Source organism: Saccostrea cucullata, unplaced genomic scaffold (genome assembly GCF_032062105.1).
Source record: "Saccostrea cucullata isolate Sc308-1 unplaced genomic scaffold, CSIRO_AGI_Scuc_v1 ctg44, whole genome shotgun sequence".
Classification (NCBI taxonomy): domain Eukaryota; kingdom Metazoa; phylum Mollusca; class Bivalvia; order Ostreida; family Ostreidae; genus Saccostrea; species Saccostrea cuccullata.
The window spans coordinates 127,501-132,327 of NW_026938421.1; the positions used below are offsets into that span (position 1 = coordinate 127,501).

At 34.9% G+C, this 4,827-nt stretch overlaps 1 long non-coding RNA gene across 1 annotated transcript in view; it reads left to right on the plus strand.

Annotated features, from left to right (window-relative positions):
• LOC134250164 (uncharacterized) overlaps positions 1-274 on the plus strand; it is a 16,269-nt gene extending 15,995 nt beyond the window's left edge. Inside the window, exon 4 of the long non-coding RNA XR_009988440.1 lies at positions 242-274. This is a non-coding gene — a long non-coding RNA (uncharacterized LOC134250164). The remainder of the gene's footprint in view (positions 1-241) is intronic.
• Positions 275-4,827: the final 4,553 nt, after the last annotated feature.

A 4,827-nucleotide genomic window follows, 5' to 3' on the forward strand; every position in this document is an offset into this window, starting at 1 on the left:
AAGGGGACAGGCTTGTGTGAAGTCCATAGCCCCCTCGTGTTCCTCAGACCCAAAGTATGCAGAGATGACCCAAGGTCTTGAAATGCTTTCTGCACAATGCAGTATGATGGGCCTCTAAAAATAAGGTAAAAAATGGATTACATTTTGCCACGTTTGTTGCATGAAATTTTAAATCGTTTTAAAGTATCTTAATAAATCTTAATAAATAATCATTTTTTTTTTATTTTCTACTTTTTTTCAGATGAAACACATTTTAGACCATTCTCAAAGACCACATGTGTTGTATTGTTAAAAAAGCGGTGAATAAATATCGTTCAATTAAATGGTAGTTATTTTTTTTTATCTTTTGATATTTATTTGGTCAAAATATTCAAGTATTCTTTCATTAGTGCAAGTTTAAAATATGGAAAAAGAACATTAAAAGACATATCATCCTGCTAGCTGGGTTCTATAATCGGCCCATCGTGAAAAAAATGTTGAAATTTCATTTTCATAATTATTAATTTTTATTTTCACTTTAAATGAGCTTATAAATGTCTTTTCCCAAAAGAAGACTGCTATCGACAGTATTTTTCTTCCCACAGAATGGACAGTATTTGGTCTAGGCCTTGTTAGTTTTTTTCAGTCGAAGACTCAAGTGAGCTTTTCCTGATCATATTTTGTCTGCGTTCGTATGTCTATTATCTGTCCCTCCGTCTGTAAACTTTTCACATTTTCGACTTCTTTTCGAGAACTACCGGGCCAATTTTCAATCAAACTTGTCACAAAATAACCCTGGGTGAAGGGGATTCAAAGTTCAAATGAAGAGTCACGACTTCTTACTGGGAGATATAGTTAAAATTAGTAAAAAATTAATAACATCTTTTAAAAACATTCTTCTCATGAACCACTGGGCCAGGACTCTTAATTTTTTTTTTTGAAACTATCTTTCAAAAAAAGATAGAAATTCTTTTTGGAAACCTTCACAGAGTGTGTAGTTTAAAATTTATTTTACTCAGTAGAGCGATATGGCCATTTTTTAAAATAACTTTTTAATAGTATAATAAGTTAATAACCCACACCAACACGTCATTTGGAAGTGTTGTATATGTATCATTATAGCGTTTTCTATCCAAGTTACGGTTCAACATTTCATGGTTGCACAGGATTTGTGCAGGTGAGAAAAACTTCTCTCTGACAGATAAGGAATATATCACTTCCTGCCAGTAAAATGTCCTCTGTGAAAACGTTAGTGGTAGTGTCCGTTATTTATGTTGTATTCAAAGGTTAGTGAACACGTAATGTAATGCATGGTATGCATATGCATTGTTGGCTTGCAGTTTCGTTCATTTCATTTGGAAAACTTTAAATCATATGTTTAAGAAATTATAATGTCAAACTAATTTAAAAATGATAGCTATAAATGAATGATATAGGAAAAGATTAGGCCTTTACGAAATAATTTTTTTAAGTCATTTAAGAATAGAAATCATAAGCTCTTTGCATATACGGCAAATCATAATTTATACACAACCGTCATTAAAATTTCATGTGTTCTGTTGAAACCTTCACAGTTTATTCTTTAGCATACCCAAAAGTCACAAGAATGTAATATTAAAACTCGTGGTTAACAATAGAATATGCTAAACCATGTTTTTGTCAGTTTCTGAATCCACTACCAGGTATTTATCTGACACGAGTCTGTTTCAGCCCCAGAAGTGACGTCATTATACAACTTTTTGACTGGAAATGGGACGATATTGCCAAGGAGTGTGAGATTTTCCTGGGTCCCAAACACTTCTGTGCTGTTCATGTTCGATATATTTCAACTGCTTTATTATTTTTTCGAGATCGAAGTTTGTTTGTTTTCTTGGCCTTTTACATTTTATAGAAATGTTTGTTGTGTCGATGTGCAGTAGTTAGGGTGCCGAGCAAACTAGAGGTATTGAGATAGCCTCCTCCTCCTCCTCCTCCTATATGGTTATAATGACATAATTCATACTTTGCCCTGGGGGACCCTAAATAAAATAGAATGTACACAATTATGGCATTATGTAATAAAGATTCAGGAGTTGTGGATAAGAGATGGGTGCCTACAATATTATAGATTGAACGGTAGTGTCAACGTTTTGCTCTGGAAAACCAGTAATGATTGTCGGAAGTAAAAGTAGAATAGGGGTGCCTAATGGCACTTTGTAACAAAGATTCTGTGATTTCAAGTATCATTATGTTGCGGATAATAAATGCGGACGTACATACAGATGGACGGGCAAACTCTCCCCCTTTTCCAGCAGTGGTATAATAGAGACCTAAAAGCAATCATCTTAAAAGTTCCTAAATACCGGGAGTACTGATCTTTCCATTAGCGACAAAAATTTTCTGAATTATGCTACATGTATGGCGAAACTTGAAAAAGATTTGAACACAAGGTAAAAATGGTTTTAGGGCTTTAGAAATTAAAGATCTGATAGAAATTTTTGTGTTTCGAATTATTCGATAATTTATGGCATCTTTTAAAAAATCTTCTTTCCAGAACCACCGGGCCAGGAAAGATGAAACTCATGTGGAATCATCCTCAGGTAGTGTAGATTCAAGTTTATTCAAATCATAACCCCCGGGGGTATGGCAGGGCCACAGTGGCTGATCAAAGTTTAACATAGGAATATATAGGAAAAATCTTTAAAAATCTTCTTCTCCAGAACCACTGGGCCAGTAAAAAAGAAACTTATATGGAAGCATCCTCACGTAGTGTAGATTCAATTTTGTTCAAATCATGACCCCCGGGGGTAGGGCTGGGCCAAAACTGACGATCAAAGATTTACATAGAAATTTATATGAAAAATCTTTGAAAATCTTCTGATGAAACTTATGTGAAAACATCCTCAGGTACTGTACCGGTAGATTCAAGTTTGCTCAAATCATGACCCCCAGGGGCCACAATGGATGATTTAAGTTTTACATAGGAATGAATACATCGGAATTTTTTTTAAACTCTTCTTTTTAAGAACCACAAAGCCATAATTGGTCATATCTTTATGTAAGCATCCTCACGTAGTGTTGATTCAAGTTTGTTCAAGTAATAAACGGGAAGTAGGTGTTGGGAAGGTTGGGCCAAAATTGAGATTCAAGTTTTGCCAATAATATCAAGAAATTTTTTTTCCCAAGAACAGAAAAGCCATGTTTAATTATATTGATATGTAGGCATGATGCCTACAGGAAAAATCTCAGATACAACAGGTATCAGCATATTAATTCAAACATAGCCGAATGTGGAAATGATTCTTCAAAAATGTATAAATTAATATTTGGATTGATTGGCAGAAAAAACTGCAATCCTATGCCGCTTAACGCCAGCGATGCATCACTGGCGGAGGAATTCAGTTCATTTTTTATGGATAAAATTTCAGCCATTGGCAAAAGTTTAGACGAATTTGAAAAATTTGACCCAAACCTCGGACTTAAATGTACACAAGAGTTTAATACCTTTGATCCAGTTTCAGATGAGGATGTTTTACGTGTGATTAAAAGTTCAAAGCCCACTACCTGCCCAACTGACCCAATCCCATCAAAATTAATCAAACAATCTTCTGATGTACTAGTATTATGGCCAACAATTGTTTTCATAGTTAATAAATCACTAACATCTGGTTTATTCGCTAATGAATGGAAAACTGCTATAGTTCGACCCCTGTTAAAAAAAAGTGGTTTAGATGTGATTTTGAAAAACAACCGTCCTGTAAGTAATTTAAGTTTTATATCAAAAATTGTGGAAAAATGTGCTCTGAACCAATTTATGAAATATCTGGAATCAAACAGATTACTACCTAGCTATCAAAGTGCATATAGAAGAGGGTTCAGTACCGAAACAGCTCTCCTGAAACTGTCATCAGACATTCTGTGGAAAATGGAAAAACAGGAAGTTACTGCCTTAGTCGCATTGGATCTCTCTGCTGCATTCGATACAGTCGACCATGCCATACTTAGCAACGTTTTAGAAACTACTTTCGGAGTATCTGAAGTGGCTCTTCATTGGTTTCAATCATACCTTTCGTTCAGGAAAGCCGAAGTGCATATCAACATCACAGCCTAAATTTATATGACCGCAAAATATGCGGACCTGTGTTATATACTGTGTACGCGAGTACGCTACAACATTACATCAAAGATTCGGAGGTGTCATTATTAGGTTACGCAGATGACCACTCTGCATACGACAGTTTTAATCCGAAGATTTTCGCTGATGAGAAAAGTGTAACAACAAATTTAGAAAAAGTATTGGTTACCATCAATGACTGGATGAATCTGAACAAACTAAAACTTAACCCTAGTAAAACTGAATTTGTACTATTTGGCAGTCAACAGATGTTATCTCTATCATCTTCCATTTCCCTTAATGTAGTGGATACGGATGTTAATTCATCTCCTTGTATCAAATATCTTGGATGTTATCTGGACGAAAATTTAACTTTCAAAAAATTTGTCAGTGAAAAATGTAAAACAATTTCATTGAATTTGTACTTGATTAAACAAATTTGCCAATATCTTAGTGATGATTCGTGTGAACAAATTGTACAGTCCCTTGTCACTAGCCATTTAGACTATGCAAATAGTGTCTTGTACGGATTGCCAGAATGTACCATTTTTGTTGCAAAATCGTGCTGCAAAGCTTGTGTTGAAGCTGAGGTCTACGGATAGTTCTACTGAAGCACTCAAACGACTACACTGGCTACCGGTACACTATCGCATTAAATTCAAACTTGCATGCATTGTCTTCAAGTGTATTAACGTCAGTGACAGCCCACAGTATCTTAAAGAAATGCTCAGTTTAAAAACATCATCATATGGCAT